At 40.9% G+C, this 24,011-nt stretch overlaps 1 protein-coding gene across 3 annotated transcripts in view; it reads left to right on the forward strand.

Annotated features, from left to right (window-relative positions):
* Positions 1 to 707: 707 nt before the first annotated feature.
* Positions 708 to 24,011, forward strand: part of LOC126235027 (solute carrier organic anion transporter family member 74D-like) — a 215,347-nt gene continuing 192,043 nt past the window's right edge. For all 3 annotated transcript variants that reach the window (XM_049943766.1, XM_049943779.1, XM_049943773.1), the window contains exon 1: positions 708 to 841. The gene's annotated coding sequence lies outside the window, so the exon portion shown is untranslated. The remainder of the gene's footprint in view (positions 842 to 24,011) is intronic.

Raw genomic sequence — 24,011 nt, forward strand, 5'->3', positions numbered from 1 at the left:
GAGTTGTTTCATTCTGGGCGATGAATGGTCGCTACCATACTTTAACCTTGAAGGGACTTTATATTTCGAGAGGTCTAAATGTGCTCGAGAGTAGGATGCTAAGTTTCCCGCTGGTATTATGCAACTGAGAAAAGACGGAATATGGGTTACTATTCCGAATAACAGTAACAACACTCAGCACTCGATAATAGTTCAAATTATCATGGAAATTACAAAAGCTAAAAAGTCAAGCATGGTGAGGTGTTTTTGACTTTTTAAATGTCGTAATTTTTATGACAGTTTGGACAATTATTCATTTAAGCAGCGAATTTCGAATGAAGCGGGAAGTCTGTCCTTGAGTCTGTCAGATGTGACACAGTAGCTATGTAGCCTCACTGCCGCCGTATAGGCAGTACATTCATTTGCTAAAACAAACGGCTTATCCTCCGGAATTTTTACTGCCGCCATAGACTCAGATGAAATCTAGATACGTAGACGGTACAGATGAGGCTCTGAGGCACAAACGATGCGAAACTCGTCGTCGACAGAGATGAGCACCTGCGATTTCAGGCGAACTCGGAGTTCGACAGACGCGTGTTGCCGGACCCGCGCCGGCGCCGGCTGGTGTCGAGCTGCGCCGCGGCTATCGGCAATGGGCCACTTATTTACTTAAGGCCCGGAGCCGTGGCCAGGCGCCGCCGCGTGGCCGCCGGCCAGTGCCCCGCTGGACTCCGCGTCGGCCGCCGAGCTGCGCCGACAACGCCTGCTCGACGCGGACACAACCTCCCGCGGCTCCGCAGCGGTGCAGCTCTACGGCCAGCCAGCGCCGTGCCGCGCCGCAGTGCGACGCACGAACCGTCAGGTGAGGCGACGCCAACTGCCGCGTGTGGCACAGTACGTGATACTGAATGACCGAATAGTCGCACACATTATACGCTGAAGTGCCAAAGAAACTCGCACGCCTGCCTGTGTACGACTCCCGCGATCTCGCAGAAGTGCCGCAACACGACTTGGATGGGCTCGACTAATGTCTGAAGTAGTGCTGGAGGGAACTGACACCATGAATCCTGTAGGGCTGTCCATAAATCCGCATGAGTACGAGGGGGTGGAGATCTCTGTGCACAGCACGTTGATGGGCTGTTCATGTCTGGGGAGTCTGGTGACCAGCGAAAGTATTTAAACTCAGAAGAGTGTTCCTGGAGCCGCTCTGTGGCAATTCTGGACGTGTGGGGTGTCGAATTGTCATGCTGGAATTGCCCAAGTCCGTCGGGATGCACAATGGACATGAAGGGAGGCAGGTGACCAGACAGAATGCTTACGTACGTGTCACCTCTCAAACTCGTATCTAGACGTATCAGGGGTCCCATATCACTCCAGCTGCCCCACACCATTGCAGAGCCTCCACCAGATTGAACAGTCCCGTGCTGACATGCAGGGTCCATGGATTCATGAGGTTGTCTCCATACCCATACACGTCCATCCGCTCGATACACTTCGAAACGCGACTCGTCCGACCAGGCAACATGTTTCCACTCATCAACGGTCCAATGCCGGTGTTGACCGGCCCAGACGAGGCGTAAAGCTTTGTGTTGTGCAGTCGTCAAGGTTACACGAGTGCGCCTTCGGCTCCGAAAGCCAATATCGATGATGTTTCGGCGAATGTTTCGCACGCTGACACTTGTTGATAACCCAACATTGAAATCTGCAGCAACTTGCGGAAGGATTGCACTTCTGTCACGTTGAGCGATTTTTTTCAGTCGTCGTTGATGCCGTTGCCAGGATCTTTTTCCGGCCCCAGCGATGTCGGAGATTTGATGTAGAGGATTCCTGATATTCATGACACACTCGTGAAATGGTCGCACGGGGAAATCCCCACTTTATCGCTACCTCGGAGATTCTGTGACCCATCGCTCGTGCGTCGACCATAACACTAGGTTCAAACTCACTTAAATGTTGATAATGGGCGTTGCCGACCGCAGTGCCGTATTCTCCCTGTGTAGATATCTCTGTGTTTGAATACGCATGGCTGCACCAATTTCTTTGGCGCTTCAGTGTATATGGGGTGATTCAGCTGCCCCTACCTATGGCTTTTATGCAACCCACAACGCCTTCAAATACCAATTGCAAATTTTCGTACTTGCTCGCTCGCTATGCACCAACTATTAGTCCTAAAGGAAAAATGAAAGGGATCTTTTGTAGGAAATTTAACGTTGTTAAATTTTGTAATGGGACACGTTTACCCTAGAGGCTACAGTTTCGCGAATTAAAAAAATGTAGGGTTTTTTGTCTGCCCGTCTGTACGTCCTTCTCTCCAACTGTAAGACCCCTTTTTCCCACTTAAGGGTAAAGGTATCAAGAGAAAGTTATGTCAAATGCTAAGGTCCCTTAGCTGTATGAATAATTTTATGCTTCCAAGTCAAGAAATACGTCCATGTATGCCACACACTGCGATGCTCACAAACTCACCCATTAAAACATATAGACGAACCATCTACATACATGTTGTCCTCGTGGTCCAGCGGAAATCGAAAGCTCGCGGGATAGAATCTCGGTCGGATAACAGATTTTCCAGACTTCTTTATAACCAAGCTTCACCTCTGAACGGTGCGAGTAGTCGCCTGAAACATCACGTGCTTCGATTCCAAGTTAAGCTGTAGGTCCGCTTTTCTAGGAAGGCTTGTACCAGGCGATTGAGGCACACGAAATTATTATCATTATTATGCCAGAGACAGTTTATCTTTATTATGCCAGAGACAGCTTATCGTTATTATGCCAGAGACATTGCTCATATGTGTGAGAGGCGTATATATATATATATATATATATATATATATATATATATATATATATATATATATATATATATATATGTGTGTGTGTGTGTGTGTGTGTGTGTGTGTGTACATTGTCTATTTCATAAGGAGCCCCTTTGGTCGAAAGCTTACTTGCTTAGCAGTCTTTTTGCTGTGCGTGGCTGCTTATCAACATCTCTACCGTATGGTGCGTAGCAATCTACCCATTTCATAATTTGTCGTTATTCCATTCTGGATTTTCCATTTTTTGATTTTATTATTATTATTATATGTATACCTAGTTAAGTTTGTACGGAACCTTCAGAGCGCGAGTACTACTCGCATTTCTCAGGTTTATTTTTTTATTAACCTGACACGTTCCACATCATTACGAAGTGTCGTATTCATGATCTATGGAACAAGTACTAATCTAATCTAATCTTAGGTGGGGTTGCCAGGTCCAGAAATAGAAAAGCCGGACTCGGCGTTATATTTAAGCGGACATTTTGCCATTAAAGCTGGTTTGCTCAGTTTAAACAGAAACAGAAACAGTTCGATATTGTTAGCCGTTATTAATAATCTTTACGGTGAGTTTTTTCAAGCTAAACATTAAAAGTACTCGAAACGTGCTAGGCAGCACGAAAAAGAAAGATCTTTCTGCTTTCTGGGTAATGTTCGATAGCTTTGTACAATGCTCTTTAGACAGTTAAGTGCCGAAAAAAGTTGTGAGGGATGAAAATGACCCATCGGGGTTTGACAGCCATGTTAGAAAGCTGCTACGAAAGCAAAAACTGCTTCACTGCAAATTTAAAACATTTAATTTAAAAGTTGTGGTAAGTTCCTATGGGACCAAACTACTGAGGTCATCGGACTCTGGGCTTAGACACTACTTAATATAACTTAAACTAACTTAAGCTAAGGACACCAAACACACCCATCCCCAAGGGAGGACTTGAACCTCCGACGGGGGAAGCCTCACGAACCGTGGCAAGGCGCCTCTTACCGCGCGGCAGGCAAATTTAAGCGTAGCCAAAGCCTCACAACCACACAAAAAGCCAAATAAAGCCAAAATTAATGTAAGGAGAGCCATCCGTGAAGCGTTCAGCTAATTCGAAAGTAAAATTCCGTCCACGAACTTGGCGTACTAAGTGACACTGAAACGGAGGACGACACGGATAAGGCCGAAATACTAAACGTCTTATTCCAAAGCTGTTTCACACAGATCGCGGGTTATTGTCTCCTTTAAGTCATTGCAACAACGAAAAAATGGTTGATGTCGGAATCAGTGACCATGGGATGGAAAAGCAACTGAAATCCATCAACCGGGGTAAGGCCACTGGAACTGATAGGATACCAGTACAGTTTCACATAGAATATGTGAAAGAACTGGCCCCTCTTCTAGCAGCAGCGAAGTTTTCCTGATGATTTGAAAAAGCACAATTCATTCCCGTTTTGAAGAACGGTCGTCTAGGAGACGCACGAAATTATAGAGCTATCTGTCTGACATCAGCCTGTTGTAGTACTTTGAAGCATGTTATATAATTGCGTGCTATGACATTTCTGGAGACCGAAAGTTTCCTCTGTAGGAATAAACTTGGATTCCGAAAACAAAGACTGTGTGAAACCCAGCTTACTCTGTTCATCCACGAGACGCAAAAGGCGGTAGATACATCTGCCCAGGAAGGTGCCGTGATCCTTGAATCCTGTAAGGCTTCCGATACAGTTCCACACTGCCACCTACGAATAAAATTAATATTAGAGCAAGTGCGTGACTGGACAGAAGAGTTTATAACAAACAGAAAGAGCTACGTTATTCTCAAAGAAGAGAAATCTTCAGATGTAAAAGTAACTTCGGGCGTACCCTAAAGGAGTGTTCTAGGACCATTACTTTTCACAATATGTGTAAATGACATTGCAGACGACGTCGGAAGTTCCTACAGGCTTTTTGCGAACGATGCTGTTGTGTACAGAGAGGTTCACAGCGCTAGAAAATTGTAGTGAAATGCAGGAAGACTTGCAGAAGATCGACGCCTGGGAGTCACAGTTGATCCTCACCACAAATGAATGTAACATACTGTGAATAGACAGAAAGACCCTTTCTCGTATGATTACACGATTGTAGACCAGTCACCGGAAGCAGTTACTTCCACAAGATATTTAGGAGTATGCCTATCAAGCGATTTAAAGTGCAATGCCCACATAAAACTAATCGCAATAAAGGCACATGACAGACTGAGTTTCTGTGTAAGAATCCTCAGGAAATGTAGTCCGTCAACAAAGGAGGTAGATTTCGGTAACTTTGTTTGAGCAATACCTGATTATTCGGCATGGGATCCATACCAGAGAGGATTTATAGGGGAAATAGAGAAGGTCCAAGGAAGGGCAGCGCATTCCGTTACAAGTCCATTAGTAAGCACGAAAGCGTCAAGGAGGTGATCGACCATTTCCAGTGGCAGACACTGCAGGAGAGGCGTTCTGCATCACGCTATGGTCTACTTTTAAAATTCCGAGACGCGTGAGTTGCTAGAACAGTCGACAATCATATGTATTCCTCCTAGTTTACCTCACGAAAAGGTTGTCAAGACGAAATTAGAGAGATCCGAGTCCACTCGGACACTTACCGGCAATTGTTCTTTCTGCGAGGCATTCGCAACTGCAACAGGAAGGGGGAGGGCGAGGGGGGGGGGGCGATACTGATATACAGAGCATCCTCCACCACAAACCGCAAGGTTACTTTTTTTTTTAAAAAAAAAAAAAGGTGGCAAACTGCATTATAATTGATGTTAGGAAGAACTCTGCTCAAGCTGGTAAAGTTGTTGTTTATTAAAACACGACCGGTTTCGCGACTTTAAACCGCATCATCAGGTGAACAATGTTAAAAGATCATAGGCATACCCATTCAGAGTAAATTTTGATTAGGATCAATGGGTATGCCTATGATATTTTAACATCGTTAACTTGATGATGCGGCTTAAAGTCGCGAAATCGGTCGTGTTTTAATAAACAACAATTTTACCAGCTGTGAGCAGAGTTCTTCCTAACATCACGCCTTTGAAGAGCTGCGTTTGCCCGCAATATAAAATAGTTTGTGCATTATAATTTGGTAGGTACCAAAGAAACTAAGTGCCTATTCTTCCTAGTTGCTATCTTCTTCGTATGATAATCTTACTAGAAAATAAACTGAAGGCTCTTCGTTAAAGAAAATAAACAATTATCTGTTCTCCTGGGACGAAAAACGGAAAGACGCTCAATAACTTGGCTCATTTCAATTAGACTTATAATGCAATAACAATGATCTGTAGTTAAGTATTAACATGTCTCAACAGAATCCACTATATGATGAACATTATTTTTCTTGGAAATCATTTCATGGAACTCTCGACGGGATAATTTTAAATTACACCTTAGCAACTACATCATCAGTTTATTGCGTTTACTTGTCCATTGGGCGTTTGTGAAGAAGAACTTCCTATCGACGTTGGCTTTAAAGCCTCGAATTGCAAGGTAATATTTTGCTAATTATAATAATTTCGAATGAAATTCTTTGTTATGCTCTTGCGTGTCTCAACACGGATAGGATCGCCGTGCAAGCTTCGTGGGGTGGGGGTTTGACATAGGCAGATAGGCACATTTTACTTTGCCTCGCTCGCTCTGCTTCTAGCATGGTTCTGACTTTGTGTATAAGACTCGTTCGGCCAACTAAGGAAAACATAGACCACATTTACAAGAATAGCATTGGTTCGTTTAACTTTATATGGTCTTATAATATGTCTCCTTGTTCCTCCTTGTACATATTCCTCGCGCTTACATCATTAATTTGGAACAGGTCTTTGTTGTGCGTTCTCTATTACACCGCTAAAAAGCAAAGAAAAAAAAAATTCAGACAGACTGGATTTTAAGGTATTTGACCCGACATGACCGTAAAAACCACTAATACGTCGGCTAAAACCCGATACCAGCAGACTGTAGGGAAGCAGCCTACTCACGCTGTAGTAAATTCACATCAGTCTTTCCATTGTGTGCCAGCCAGTCTGCTGTAACTAGCTCTGACGTCATAAATGTTGCGCAATACATTAAAAATCAAGCAAATAACCTAAAACATTTCTAGCATGTCAGGAGTAATACTAAATTAATATGTGTTAAATATCAGTTCGATAACTTTAGCCATTTTCGAAATTTGGACGTTTTTCTGTAAAAATCATTGGCGCAACAGAAAAGAGCTAGAAAATTAAAAATTTTATATTTAGATTCATCTTTCATAATAATTTAATAAAAACAGTACTTTGGGTTTCACAAATTAAAATTTTAGTGGAAATTCATGATTTTCTGGTTTTCGTCTCAAAACTTAAGGAGGCAAGATAGATTAAGTAGGCTAATAAATAAGGCTAGGATGTTTATATTCAAGTAGGTTGGAGATCCGCTATAACTATGAAGATGTGAGAAGTTTCATTTGAATACCTATAAAACTATAGCAATAGTGTATCTCCAAAGGGCCAGTTCAGAGCTCGTCTACTGTGTGCAGTGTAATTAAATAAATTCTCTCGCCCAAAATATTGAACTTAGCCATGTCAAAATTTTATTATCAATACTTACCTGCGTGCTGAATGCACATTTAAATTAAGAGCTTCATCGGCCATCAGCAAAAGAAGCTATGATTTATTCAATAACTTAATGTGGTGCATTACTAGCCCAGCGGCTAGTCGGGAGAGCCGATTTGATCAGGCGTGCCCTTAGCCGTCCGCACCGTGGCTTTATATATAAGAACGCTGCACGAGGAAGAAAGGCCCCAGTTCTCTCCAGACGCTGAATAGCACGCCATCTGTGTCGGGATTCGCGTCGCGTCGGTATCATTGCTACAAACAGCCTCGGATGCCGTATTAAGTTACTCGGGATACGCGTAACCATGAAAGCATTTTCGAGTGAAGTGTTAATTCTGGGTTGACTTTAATTATCGATCTTCAGTTTGCGTATGTCGTATTTTCACGTGCCGTCGCGGGACAGACATTCTACCAATTATTTAGGGTGGCGTTTGATGAACCTAATCATCAAATTATGGCGAGCATTCATTTAAATATTTAACTTGGACAGTTATAGTGGCATCAGCGCATTAGACTCTGAACTGCTCTGTTAGTTAGATTGTGTGGATTCTTTTGTTTCATCTGTGACTTTCAGAATAGAGAACGTTTTTTTTTTTTTCACGACCGTTTTTGATTATAAATCCCAGACAATCTCCTAATTCCTCAGAGCTATAAGCTGTAACTATAAGTGTATTCTGAGATGAAGTGGGCACTAGGAATTCTAATTACAGGCTTCACGTTTTGCTAATCACTTTCTGGTTGCCAATATTGTAGTTAGAGAGCCAGTGTTGAGAACGGCGAAAGACAGCATAAATAACATTCTAAATAATAGGAAATGCAGTGTTTCAACATTCAAACATTTATGCAACAGTAAACAATTAAATTTCACCCACCGCCGCACATATGGTTAATCGGCCGGGAAGTGTTTCTACATTCTACAAACATTTATATAACAATTAATTCTATCCGCCGCCCCACAAGACATACGTACAGGACGAACGCTTGTTGAGACGTTAAATCGGGGGATGACTCTATCACCAAAATATTCACTTTCGAAATGAAAAAAAATGGTTCACATGGCTCTGAGCACTATGGGACTTAACATCTGTGGTCATCAGTCCCCTAGAACTTAGAACTACTTAAACCTCAGTAACCTTAGGACCTCACACACATCCATGCCCGAGGCAGGATTCGAACCCGCGACCGTAGCGGTCACGCGGTTCCGGACTGAAGTGCCTAGAACCGCACGGCCACCCCGACCGGCTATTCCACTACCCACTAAGCTAAAATGGCACCTCATCAGTGAAGAAAACAAGGCCCAGTTCTGCAATAATATGAACGTCAATAAATGACCGAAACCGTGTACAGTGCGTTAGACACTATTTCAGGGACCTTCAATTGCTGCACACTGCGAAAAGAATATGCACGGAATTTCAAATTCTGCATCGCTTTCTGAGCACATGGCAGCCTTCCCTGTTCTCTTCCTGTCTACAACTCATACTTATTACCGGAAGCGGGCGATTAATCTCGTTGTTGTTGAACTGTTCGGCACTGTGCCATCTGGATGTTCCCGACGAAACGCGTCTACGACACGTACCTACGAATTACTGGCAAAATAATATTCAGCCATAAAAACTTGTTGCTATTGTGAAAACGGTATGCAGAGTGAGTTTTTCATCTTGAGAGGACAAAATATCTCAAGAACCACGCATTGGATTAAAAATGGAGAAATATCTTTTCAACATTTGTAAAAATACTGTCCCGTGATACCAATGTTAACCGCCATGCCCCATCCTCTTGGGTTCGGCCGGTAGACAACTTCGAAATCTTCAATATCAATATACCATTTTTACTGTAAAACTCGATTCTACGGGAGGAAATACGTAACTTCTGTGTGTAACACTTCTGTCGTTTAGATAGGCGGCGCTGTAATATACAGATGGCAGAACTGAGTAGCAAAACGGTATTATCTCGAGAAAAAGGGATTGGATTGAAAACATACAAACAGATACCTGTGGCAAACGACCCAATGTTTTGCAGTTTTCTCCTCGTAGCTGTTCGTAAACAGTCATTCATTCATTCATTATTTCACTTGATATTATTGCGTGCATGAAGTCACTTATTTCTTAAATATGTTCTTTCGTAACCTGCCTGTGTTATTAGTTAGAACGCTGGCTATTGCGGTAGAAGAGAAAGTTGGAAGTGTTTACATGTTGTAAGAGGTCCATGATTAAGAAATTTATTACTAGCGCACTCAAGCAGATGTAACTTCGATGGATTGCTCACGCGCTACCTGCAATATGTAAGCTACAATAGAATCGCAGACCAGAGAGCAGTGTCGGCAGCAGTAGGAGCAGTAGCTCGCAGTCGGGCGTATCGGAAGAGGCGGTCCAGTGTCCTGGACTGCAAGATCGCTAGATCGTACTTCGTCTGACTTTTGTTTGTGGGGTTACTTGCAGAGTGAAGTTTATAATGCAATGCCAGCTTTGTGAGATAGTATGATTCAGGGCATAACCAATGTATGTCGACAGAGTACATCGGAACCACTGCTCAGTTGTGTCAAATCATTCCGTGTGCGGATAAGTAAGTGCCTCGAAGTCGGCGGCGACATTTTTGAGCACTTACTGTGAAGTAATTCTTATAAACAAGCACCTCGTTGATGAGATATGAGAGAACAATCTCGAGCTTTTTCGCAGTTACTGAACACGTCTTGTTTTCTCTTTTGAGCGAAGGCATTTTTCTCGAGATAACTCAGTTTTCTATTTTGTCATATACAGGTTGTTCATAAATGAATATCGGGGTTTTAACGCTCTATAATATGTATAATATGTATTATATTAAACTTACAGTTATAAATGACATGTGAAATGAAAGAGCACCTCAACAGTTTTACCAAGAACCTTATAAATGTTCAATGTGAGCACCATTTGTCACACGGCACACATCAAGTCTATAGCCAAGTTCTTCCCAAACATTGATAAGTGTGTTTTCAGTGACTGTAGTAAAATCTGCTTCAATCCGGTTTCTTATTTCAGGGAGGTATACTGGTAGCGGAGGCACGTACAAACGATACTTGATGAAGGAAAAAATCGCATGGCGTGAGGTCGGTTGAACGTGGGGGCCATGCAAGGCAAGCCCTGTCATTGGGCCCCTTGCGGCCTATCCAGCGCTCGGGTACAGTGAAGGTCAACCAATCGTGTACTTCGTTATTATTTAACATTTATAAAGTTCTTTGTAAAACTGTTTGAGTTGCTCTTTCATTTGACATATAATTTATAACTATAAGTTTAATATAATAAATATTATAAAGCGTTAAAACCCGATATTCATTTATAAACACTCTTTACTCCTTCCACATTTCAGCTTTACCATCTTTGCTTAGGACTGGTTATTCATCTGAGCTCTTCATATTCAACAGGTGGTTCTCTTTTCTCCAAAAATGTCTTTAATTTTTCTGCAGGCGGCATCTGTCTTACCCCCTAGTGATATATGCTTCTACATCCTTACATTTGTCCTCTAGACATTCCTAGGTAGCCATTCTGCACTTCCTACCGCTCTCATTTTTGAAAAGTTTGTATTCTTTATCGCCTGCTTCATTTACTGCATTTTTATATTCTCTCCTTTCATCAATATTTCTTGTGTTACCCAAGGATTTCTACAAGCCCTTCTCTTTTTACCTGCTTGATCCTCGGCTGTCTTCACTATTTCATCTCTCAACGCTACCCATTCTTCTTCTACTGTATTTCTTTCCCCTTTTCTTGTCAATCGTTCCCTAATGCTCTCTCTGAAACTCTCTACAACCTCTGGTTCTTTCAGTTTATCTAGATCCCATCTCCTTTAATTCCTAACTTTTGCAGTTTTTTCAGTTTTAATCTACAGTTCATAATCAATAAATTGTGGTCAAAGTCCACATCTGCCCTGGAAGTATCTTACAATTTAAAACCTGGTTCCTAAATCTCTGTCTTACCATTACATAATCAATCTGAAACCTTCTGGTGTCTCCAGATCTCTTCCACGTATGCAACCTTCTTTCCTTCATGATTCTCAAACTAAGTGTTAACGATGATTAAGTTATGCTCTCTACAGAATTCTACCAGGCGGCCTCTTTCATTCCTTATAGCCAGTCCATATTCTCCTCCTACTTTTCCTTCTCTTCATTTTCCTACTATCGAATTCCAGTCTCCCATGAGTATTAAATTTTCGTCTCCCTTAACTATTTGAATAATTTATTGTACCTCATCATAAATTTGTTCAATCTTATCATCATCTGCGGAGTTAGTTGCTCAGGTTGTAGTACTTAAAATAATGCTAATGAATTTCGTGATATGGAACTTTTAGTTTAATTTAAAAATTGACCTTCAATTTTTTATTATTACATACTATTTTTATTATTAGTCGCTGCACGAGATACCAGAAAATTAAAGTTATATGTGAATATGGTAGAAATGTAGTCAAGCATTCATACAAACAACATGAACAATCATATATTCACAAAATTCTTATGTCTGCTTAATTAGGAAAAATTTTATATAAACAAAAAATGGTTCAAATGGCTCTGAGCACTATGGGACCCAACATCGGAGGTCATCAGTCCCCTAGAACTTAGAACTACTTAAACCTAACTAACCTAAGGACACCACACATATCCATGCCCGAGGCAGGATTCGAACCGGCGACCGTAGCAGTCACGCGGTTCCGGACTGAAGCGCCTAGAACCGCACGGCCACCGCGGCCGGCTTATGTAAACAAAATTTTGTTTTATAATAAGATGATCCGTTTCCCCTATTTCTTAAACTCGATCTTCTTAGAGCTGGGGAACATAAAGAAAAAAATAAAATGAAAAAAATTAGTTATTTTTATGAACTGAGGAACCAAAGAAACTGGTACATATGCCAAATGTCGTGTAGGTTCCCCGATAGCACGCAGAAGTGTTGCAACACGACGTGGCATAGACTCGACTAATTTCTGAAGTAGTGCTGGAGGAAACTGACACCATGAATCCTGCAGGGCTGTCTGTAAATCCGTAAGAGTATGAGCGAGTGGAGAACAGTCTGAACAGGACGTTGCAAGGCATCCCAGATATGCTCAATAACGTTCATGTCTGGGGAGTTTGGTGGCCAGCGGATGTGTTTCAAATACAGAAGAGTGTTCGTGGTGCCAATCTGCAGGAATTTTGGACGTGTGGGACGTCGCATTGTCCTGCTGGAATTGCTTGAGCATGGGAAGAGAAACTGTTTATATATTATGTATTTAGGCAAGCAGGTTTCAGCTTTTCTGTAACACTACACCCCCGGCGAAAGCTCCATGTGAATGATCGCACCTCTTTTTCGTTTTTGTCTACAATTTATTGTTAATCACTACAGTTCAAATATGCACACATCGTAAGTCAACGGTTTTTGAAAAACGTTACTGACTACAGTTATTTGTCAGTACCCCTGTACACGAAAGCTACTCCGTTTCTTCGTTTCGTAGAATGCACAAATTATCGTTTCTCTGGAGCCACAGCTAGTAGCTGACCCTTCCATTAATCCGACATTTTGTCACGATCTAACTGTCTATTGCTACAAGTTTCATAGATAGCTGCATCAGCTACAAAATGTCTCAGATTGTAACTAACACTTTCCACGAAGTCAGTAATGTACAACCTAAACAATAGTTGTCCTTGTGTCCTTCATTGAGGTGCATTGGATGGTATTTCCGTGTCTGTGTCTTTTACAGTATACTATTTATTTGACAGGGAATTTTCAGTTTAGCAGAAACATGTGTTAGCAGTTTTCAATGTAGAAGTAAATCTTGTTAGATTTTCCTATATTTTCTTTATTAGCCATTAGTCTTTTCCTGAACAGGAGGCATCCAAAAATTTAGAAACACCGAATCCGCTTGGTGAGCTCTATTACAGGTATCATGTTTTGAAGAACAAGCATAGGATTTCCCATGATAGATACGTTTCTACATCCCGTTTTTTTCTATAGAGAAACACGCTGTGTTTTGTCTCAGAAGGATTTCAACTACCAATGATTATTGAATCATATAGAATGATAATTCTGTGCATTTGTTTAGCTGCCTAATTTGTAATTATATGTGATATCTCTTCTTTTCAAATCGCTGAAAACACTTTCTATTGGTGAAATCTGAGATAAACAATGGTAATGATTGCAGCCATTTCAGTGGCAAACTTCGTGTGGCATCTGAAACGGACTTCGTCGATCCATGCAATGTTACTGAGTTTTTGTGATTTCAATCGTTTTTCATCATTGTCCAGACTGATCTCAGTAAATTTTGGAGTGGAACTGCAGTTGTATGGTGACAACATTCTTCGGTTTCCTTTATGAAAGAGCATTTGAAAACAAATTCAACGTTTCCCACATTGTTTTGCTGATATCTATTTCGGTACCAGCTTATTCTTGCCTACAAGGATCTGAAGGATTAATTTTTGCCATTGTTAGCCTTAAAGTTTTCCAAAATCTCTTAGAAATTCTTAGACAGTGTGGTCAACTGAAACCTTCAGCCTTTGACTCTTACGTACTGATTTTGAGGCGCGTGGCGTGCGCCCGCTTATATGGGCGGTAGTTAACTGAAGGTATCGACAAAAATTATGCGAGGTGTTTTCGAGGTGTTGGGTAACGTAATGTTAATGAATTTTCTGATTTTCGTTTGTGTATTTTTGTGTTTTTCGCAGTTAATTTGTGGACCCCAACACTCTGCAGGTTTTAGCGACATATTGGTTTTATAATGACTTAGAATATTCTATTGTTAGCAAATTTTTGATGTTTATTATGACGTTCAGGTTGCGATATTGAAATTAGATGGGTTGCTTGTTGTTGTTGTTGTTGTTGTTATCTTCAGTCCGAAGGCTGGTTTTATGCAGCTCTTCACGCTACCCTATCGTGTTCAGGTCTCGTCATCTCCGAATAACTATTGCAACCTATCTTCTTCTGAATCTCCTGAATCTGCTTGCTATATTCATCACTTGGTTTCCTTCTACGACTTTTACCCCCGACACTTCCCTCCAGTAATGAACTGGTGATCCCTTGAAGCCTCAGAAAGTGTCTTGTCAACCGATCCCCTCCTCTAGTCATGTTCTGCTACAATCTACTTTTCTCCCTAATTCCATTCAGTATGTCCTCGTTGGTTACGTGATCTACTCGTCTAATCTTCTGCAGTCTTCTCTAGAACCATATTTCAAGAACTTCTGTTCACTCTTGCCTAAACTGTTTATCGTCCATGTTTCACTTTCATACCTGTCGCCACTACAGAGAAAGACTTCACTGTTTCATTTCTCAAAGCTCCCCATTCATCTCCTACTGTATTCCTTCCCCCCTGTTCTTGTCAATCTTTGCATAATGCTCTCTCTGAAACACTCAAAAACCTCTGGCTGTCTCAGTTTATCCCCATATCCATAATTTCTTACCTTTTTTCTATTTCTTCAGTTTTAATACACAGTCCGTGACCAATAGATTGTGGTCAGAGTCCACGTCTGCCCCTGGAAATGTCTTATTTAAAATCTGGTTTCGAAATTTTTCTCTTACCAGTACACAATCAATCCGAAACCTTCCGGTGTCTCCAGGGCTCTTCCACGTTGCTCCATTATTTTGATGACGTCACTGTTTGACGCGTTTCAAATATCTGCACATCTTCGTTTTAAACGAAGTTGTCTCTTGTTCAGCAGACTTCGTTTCGGAAGAACCTTCTGGATGTTGTTTGGCGGACGCAACAAACATTAATTTTCAACAAATAGGGAATTGTTTTAATGTGACTTATTTCTTGAGATACTCACCTATGATCTGCTCGAACAAGTCCTATTTTACCGGGCTAGCATATCCGAATATTTATTCCAGACATTTTGTCTTTATCAGTTAGCTAATAGCACATTTCCTGCAGGACTGGCATAGGGACGCATGTAAGCACCATAGATGTCTTCTTTGTTCAATTTCGTAGTAAAATTTTCACGTATGTGAGGTAATGAAATGTGTGCGAACATAAAACAATATCACCACACTCACAAATACTCAATCTCGTCTGAAGCCATTCGTTTAGCTCACGTGTGAAGTGTGACAACAGGGTTCTGTTTCCCGCAGAATGCACATATGTTTTCCGTCACTCTTTGACCGAATCGGTACCAACACATACAGAGGACCTCGGCAGAATAGAACGAGTGACCCATGAGGAAACTCTTCAGTTTAGAATTGAAAGCGCGTGGATTTTTGCTAAGATTTTTGAATACTTTGGTAATGTATTGAAAATGGATGCAGCAGTATACTGCACACCTTTCTGCACCAGAGTTAAGGAAGTCCGATCCAAATGCAGGTTCGATTTCTGTCGAGTAGTAACCAAGGGAAAGCTGCTTATTCTTTTGAATAAGCTGATATTGTTAACAACAAATGACAGTAATATATATATATATATATATATATATATATATATATATATATATATATTGAGAGGCCAATATCTGTCGAGTAGTAACCAAGCGAAAGCTGCTTATTCTTTGGAATAAGCTGATATTGTTAACAACAAATGACAGTAATATATATATATATATATATATATATATATATATATATATATATTGAGAGGCCACTGTCAAAATACCTAGGCTAGTGAACAGGGGTTGCCAAGAGGCTCTAGAACTTACACCACTTATTTCCTGAACTGCCTGTTTCTGAGCCAAAGATACCCTTTGAGAATGGGAAGAGTTATCCCAAAATATAATACCACACGACACAAGCGAATGAAAATAAGAAAACTAGACTAATTTTCGTGTCGTACGATCACTTACTTCAGATACCGTTCAAATAGTAAAAATGGCAGCTTTAAGTCTTTGAACAAGATCCTGAACATGGGCTTTCCACGACATTTTACTATCTATCTGAACACCTAGAAATTCGAACTGTTCAGTTTCACTAATCAATGCCAATTCCGTGTAATTAAAACGTCGAGTTTTGTTGAATTGTGTGTTAGAAACTGTAAAAACTGAGTCTTACAGTGATTTGGCATTAGTTTATTTTCTACAAATCGTGAACTCATGTCATGAACTGCACTATTTGAAACAGAGCCAATGTTGCACACAATATCCTTTATTACAAAGCTAGTGTCATCAACAAACAGAAATACTTTAGAATTACTGTAATACTAGAGAGCATATCATTTATATAAAAAAAGGAACAGGAGTGGCCCCAACACTGATCCCTGGAGCAACCCCCATTTGACTGTACCCCACTCAGACCTCACATCACAGCCATTCTCAGCGTGTTAATAATTACCTTTTGCTGTCTGTTGCTCAAGTAAGAATTGAACCAATTGTGAGCTACTACCCATATTCTGCAACAGTCCAACTTTTGGAGCAATATTTTGTGAGCAACCCAATCAAAAGCCTTAGCTAAATCAAAAAATATGCCATGAGTTCGAAACCTTTTGTTTAACCCATCCAGTACCTCACAGAGAAAAGAAACCAACATTTTCAGTTATTAAACGACTTCTAAAACCGAACTGTACGTTTGATAGCAAATTGTGTGATATAAAATGATCAATTATCCTTACATACACAGCCTTTGCAATAACTTTAGCAAACACTGATGACATAGAAATAGGTGTAAAATTGTCTACATTATCGCTTTCCCCTCTTTATAAAGCGGCTTCACTTCTGAGTACTTTAATCGTTCAGGAAACTGACCATTCCAAAACAAATATGGCTAAATATGGGACTAAAATGTGCAGCACAGTGCTTTAATATTCTGCTAGGCACTCCATCATATCTATGAGAGTCCTTAGTATTCAATGATTTAATTATTGACTCAATCTCCCCATTTTCTGTATCACAGAGGAGTATTTCAGATATCAATCTCGGAAAGGTATTTCGCAAGGTAGTTATACGATTCCCTGTAGAAACTAAAGTTTTATTTAATTCACCAGCAAGCTCAGAAAATGATTGTTAAATACTGTACATCTGATTTATCAGTAACAGAAATATTTTTACTACAAACTGACTCTATACCATCGACCTTGTGCTGCTGACCAGACACTTCCTTCACAACTGTATATGGTTTTCGTTGTATCCTGTAAATTAGCTATTCTTTTTGCATATCGCATATTCTTTGCCTTCCTAATAAAAATTTTAAGCACCTTACAGTACTGTTTCTAATGGGCTACTGTAGCTTGATTGTGACTACTTCTAACATTTTGATATAATTCCCACTATGTTCTACATGATATCCTTATCCCACTAGTCAGTCACCCAGGCTGCCTTTTACTGCTAATACCCCGTTTAGAGCTTTCTAATGGAAAGCAACTCTCAAAGAGCATGAGAAATGCGTTAAGGCAGGCATTGTATTTGTCATGTATGTTACCGGCACTATAAATATCCTGCCACTATTAGTCCTTGACGAGGTTTAAAAAACTCTGTATCACTGTTGGATTGAGTTTCCTACATAGTTTGATATTACATGTGACATTTGTTTGAGTACAAAAGCCTTTTAGTGTTAAAATTTGTGCATCACTGTCTGAAAGACAATTCACCCTTTTACTAGCAGAATGCCATCTAGTAATGAAGAATGAATAAAAAATACTGTCTATGGCTGTGCTACAGTTCCCCTGCACCCTAGTTGGAAAAATCACAGTCTGCATCAGATCATTTGAATTTAGGAGATTTCCAACGTATTTTTTCTTGCACAATCATATACAAAATTAATACTAAAGTCACAATATATAACTAATTACTGGTACTTCCTACAAAGTGAATCAAGAACTCTGTCTAGCTTGAGCAGAAATGCTCTGAAGTCAGAGTTAGGGGACCCATAAACAACAACAATTAGAAGTTTAGTTTCACTAAATTCAACTGCATCTGCACAACATTCAAATATCTGTTCAGTGCAGTGCTGTGATACGTCTATGAATTCAAATGGAATACTGTTTTTTATGTACTTGGCCACTGCCCCATTCCGCAAGGAACTCCTTGAAAAACAGCCAGCTAATCTGTATCCTGGTAAAGGAAGCGTCTGCATTGTCAAATTATTTAAGTGGTGCTACGATGTACCAATAATTTCAGAGTAACATCCATAAGCAGTTCACCACCTTTATCTATAATGCCTCTTTATATTTTGATGATATATGCTAATTTCTTCTCTGCTTCGAAACATGATATCATCTGTAGGTGATTTCTTAGTTATAGGGACGCCCTTTAAACAGGTATACCTATCATCTGACTTAAATCTAAAAAAGGTGCAGCTCTGACACCAACCACTATAGGAATTTTTCCGTGAGTGATCCCACCACCACCCATCACACTGTCACCTATAAGCTTTGCCAGCCTCCCCTTCCCGTACCTATTGAGGAGTAGGCTAAGCCAAGTGAAACCTGATCTACTGATAGACTTAACCGGTGCCAGTGCAATGTGACCCATGTCCTCTGCCATCAATGCTATCTCTAGTTCCATGTTAACGCTCCTAACAGCCGCATTAAGATGAGGCCGATCATGACGCTGAAACAGCTGCACGAAGTGCACATTAGTGCCACCAGTTTGAATAGCTATCTTTACCAGGTCACCACCTACATCATATTCCCCGTCCTTATCAAGACTATTCCCCGCTCCACCCATTATCAGTACCTGCTCCTCCTTCGTAATATTCCTACATAACTCCCCTATGCTGTCAGTCACCTGACAGATATCCAATCATCCTACTACACCTTCTTGTCAGTGTTTTCCATATATTCCTTTCCTCGCCGATCGTGCAGAGAACCTCCTCACTGCATATCTTATCAGCCTACCTAATTACCAACATTCTTCTATAACATGCTTAGATTCTCTTCTGTTCCGGTTTTTCCAAGGTTCATGTTCCACTACCATACAATGCTATGCTCAAAACGTACATTATGATCAATCTATTTCTCAAAAATTAAGGCTTATGTTTGATATTAGTAGACTTCACTTTGTCAGTAATGCCGTTTGTCTAGAGCTAGTCTGGTTTTTATGCCCTCCTTGCTTCATCCGTCATAAGTTATTTTGCTGCCTACGTAGCAGAATTCCTTAACTTGAACTACTTCGTGCTCCTATTTCAGTGTTAAGTTTCTCATTATTGTTATTTCTGCTACTGCTCATTACTTTCGACTTCCTTCGATTTACTCTCAGTCCATATTCTGTACTCATTAGACTGTACACTCCTTTCAACAGATCCTGTAATTTTTCTTTACTTACACTGAGGATAGCAATGTCATCACCGGATCTTATATTCTTTCACCTTGAATTTTAATTCCAGTCTTGAACTTATCTTTTATTTCCGTCATTGCTTCTTCGATATATAGGTTGAACAGTAAGGGCGAAAGACTGCATCCCTGTCTTACACCCTTTTTAATCAGAAGAGTTCGTTTTTGGTTTACCACTCTTATTATCCACTCTTGGATCTTGTGCATGTGGTATATTACCCCTCTCTTCCTATAGCTTACTCCTATTTTTCTCAAATTTCAAAGTTTACATTTCCGAACGCTATTCTTGTACATAAATCGGAATCACTTTCAAAGCCAAACCACACAAGTCTATTGATCGCTTTCTCGTTACGATTGTCATGTGCTTCCTTTTGCGATAATCACTTGATTCGATTCTAAATATCGCAGCGATACACTCACTATCAGAATATAATGGAAAGTACGGCATCTCCACAATTAATTCTTTGATAACGTTGACTTTTCCAACTCGTGGCTCAATCAGCCGCTATGCGGCAGATGTCTGTGAATATAAGTTATAATACGTGGTAATTATCTGAAATTGTGAAATTAAAGGTATCATTGCACTATTATGCGCCCCATACGTATACGAACCACCTACTGTTCGCGCGTCAACGAAACAAACGGGACCTTAACGCCTGGCTATCGATGGCTGCGTGCAATGATTTGCAGCTTACAAGTTGTCCTATGGTAACAGCATTGTGGTTGCTGTGTGGGTGCTCTTTGGACCACTCTGTTGATAGAGAAATGTATCTCTGATATTTTATCCGTGCTTCCAGTAATGACCACCTTACTGCAGAGAGAATGGCAACTGATGCATAAAGCTAACAGGAGGCACAAGTGACCATCAAAACTTGGTGAAACATACATGAAGGTTCATCACATGAAAGATCCCAACACAATGATCACGACATGAAGGATCACAAGATGAAGGACCCCAGCAGAAGGATCGCCATATGAGAATCTTCACGGCCCTGAACTATCAGCACGTCAAGGATCATCACCCTGAAGGATCATTACGTAAAGGATAATAACTTGAAGGACCACCACATGAAGGATCACAATATTCAGGACCTCCGCATGAAGGTTTACCGCATAAAGTATCACACTATGATAATGACATGAAGAATGGCAATAGGCACAATATTCAGGAAATTATTCTCCTCTTCCATGTTCGCTGAGAAGAAAAATATGAAATATGTAGTGCATACGGTGACGTACCATTGCTGCAAAACAGAACTGCCAGCCGAAAAATGAAGTCAATGAAATAAAAGCAATGCACATAGTTTTATGTTAACACCAACGACATCCACGTGTACTGTAAAGTCGTTGCTCCCGGGCTGGACTCGCTCTCACGGCTTGCGTCAGATGGTGGCCATAAATCTGAGACGTGTAAGACACAAAGTGTAGTAGCGCCCCACCTGTTACGTAGGCAAACAAACGAGACGCCGGCTGCCTGCTATTGTCTCAGAGCGAGCCACGGAACTCGGCTATGTTCAAATACCGGCTTCGGAAGTGTCGACGTGCAGACGACGAACCCTCTTTCGGATAGCGGTACACTTTACAGACAGGTATGCATTCAGTGCCTCCACAACTTCTGATACATCAAGCCGAGTCGTTACACCTTAGTTCCCATTTACTTGTTTGCAACGTAACGTCAGAAGATTTGTTACAGAAGTTTTTGCATTTACCTAGAGTAGCGAATAATCTCGAAAACAGCTTTAAACTGCTGGGACAGACAACTTGGTGAATAATCGCTTCATGGACAAATTGCGATTTCTGACTGCAAGTCTAGCACATACTTCAGTTCTGTAAATGCTCCCTTCCCGAACACGGTGTCCCATGCTCGATTCCCGGCGGGGTCAGGGATTTTCACCTACCTCGAGATGACTGGGTGTTTGTGTTGTCCTCATCATTTCATCATCATTCATGAAAGTGACGAGATTTGACAGAGCAACGGTTGGGAACTTTCACGGGCGCTGATAATGGCGCAGTTGAGAGCCCCACAAACCAAACATCATCATCATCATCTATAATGGCCCATTTGAACTACGGTCTGACATTACTTCATGTATCATCGATGCCATGAACATGAAGCTTCATAAAGTTGTGTGCGTGTAAAGCGAACAGTTCGTTACAGGACCGATACCGACATCCATAGCAGAGTTCACTAACATTGGCTTGTGCACCGGTGATCGCCTCGGAGGTAGCCGGCTCGAATTGGTATCGGAAGAAATGTTCGTCGCGACTATTTAAAGAGGCGAGGGCACTGGAGCTGATACAATATTATTCTTGGTAGCTAGACTTGGTGACAACGTCCTGGTTTAAATTCCAAGCCTCTCTGTACTCTCTCATGATGTCAGTCAAGATTTTAAGCTCGGCTGTCTCTTTTGTTTTCGTTCTCTCTCTTTCTCTCTCTCCCCCCGAAGGAGAACAGTAGTTTTATATGCTACTGTCACACTTTTCGAAAGAAAGATGGTGCACTGCCAAACTAATACCAGTGTTGACAATTAGGCAGCTGAAACTAATCCTCGGAGTCGCTCAGCCGTCTGTACTGTGGGAGGGATCACTTACAAAGGGCACACAGATTTGCACTGCGGATTGCAGATGAGTGGAGAATTAGTCTCGTCACTCATTAGTCACCCTTTGGCTTGCAGGTTTGTTAAATTAAAGGCTCGTAAGCATTATCAACCAAAAAAAAAAAAAAACATGGTACTGTGGAACCGCAGTAGTATCTTAAATAACGAACTATTCAACGTTTGGAGTACCCAGTTCTATAACCTGCCCTTAATATACTGCAATACCGCTACGCCAGAAAAGTCGACCGGCCGTTGAAAGAACTAACTGTGAGGAGCCAGAGTTGACACTTAGTAGACAAAAAGTTCCAGGCGGAATGGTCAGTATTCAGGGATATCATTCAAAGCAATAAACTTCATATGGAGCTGTGCCCTATTGCAAATGGTTTCCTAATTGTAACACATTTGATGTATACTGTAATTTATTTTCTGTATTACTTGATACTTTGTCAGTTTTGCACATGTACACATATCAACAGGTAACAAACATAACAAAATGAGTTTTGCAAAGTATCCATTGAAAAATACGCATTTTCAACACATTAACACATCAACGTGGCTTCTTCAGTGATAAGTGTTAGTGGAAGTAAATGACGGTTGTCATTTAATGAGTGACAAAATTCAAGTGGTTTGACATGGCTCATGGCTCTGAGCACTATGGGACTCAACTTCTGAGGTCATTAGTCCCCTAGAACTTAGAACTAGTTAAACCTAACTAACCTACGGATATCACAAACATCCATGCCCGAGGCAGGATTCGAACCTGCGACCATAGCGGTCTTGCGGTTCCAGACTGCAGCGCCTTTAACCGCACGGCCGTGTGACATTGTCAACAATGTTAAGATTGTAGACACATTGTAGTGATATGGATACAAATTTTATCTATGTAATGTGCGCCGAACTCATGTTTGCAGATAGTCGCCGTGTGCTGGCAGTAGGGGTACGCTGCAGTCTCAACAATGTGTTGCTATTCCTTCACAGGTTGTTGAACTATACATTTACAAGAAGAATGGCAGCTTGAAACAATACCTGTTTCACGCACTGTTCTGAAAAGTGTGGCAAACACTCTACTACAAAGAATTTGAAGTATTGGAAAGGACCGAAGGTATTCTTCGACAGCAGGCGCAGTATCGCAGCTCAAGTCGTAAACATACACCATGTGATCATATTTTTCGTTGCTGTAAGTGTGTGACATTTTAGCCAGAATGAATACAAACACGGTTAACCTATTCTTCTCTCTGATACACTCTCAATCCCTCACACTGCTTCACTAGAGCAAACAATGGAGAACTGTGCAGTAACGGGCTAGTTTAATGGCAGAAAGACATCACGAGCAAAGAGGTTGAAAGCAACGAGTTTTGTTGGGCTAGAACAAACCGTCAAAGGGGCTGGGTGGGTAAGACACATACGTGGGCGCCATTCGCCCAAAGACAAATTTGTATGAAATGTATTCTATCTCAGAAACCATTTTGAACAGGGAATATGTCTATACAAAGCTTTTTGCTTCAAATGAGCGTTCCTGTCATATCCCTGCATATTTACTATTTCCCCTTGGACACGCTGTATGGAATAATTGTAAATATCCCAGTCTTCTACGTATTTCCAGGTACTTCACAAATGGTTTGTTTATGGACATATGTTTATTTGAATATTTTTGTTTCTATAATGGTCAGTTAAATAAAAATGAGATGGAAAAAAGTAAGTAAGCTGTTTATTATGTCAAAAGTAATAACAACAGATGTTAACATATTTATCCCACTATGAGACAAGACAGTAAATGCCTTCATGGAAAAATGTTTGTAGTTGCCTGCCAAACCATGATTGTACTCAGGCAGGCACCTCTTCATCTGAAGCAAATCGACAGCCATGAA

Source organism: Schistocerca nitens, chromosome 1 (genome assembly GCF_023898315.1).
Source record: "Schistocerca nitens isolate TAMUIC-IGC-003100 chromosome 1, iqSchNite1.1, whole genome shotgun sequence".
Classification (NCBI taxonomy): Eukaryota; Metazoa; Arthropoda; class Insecta; order Orthoptera; family Acrididae; genus Schistocerca; species Schistocerca nitens.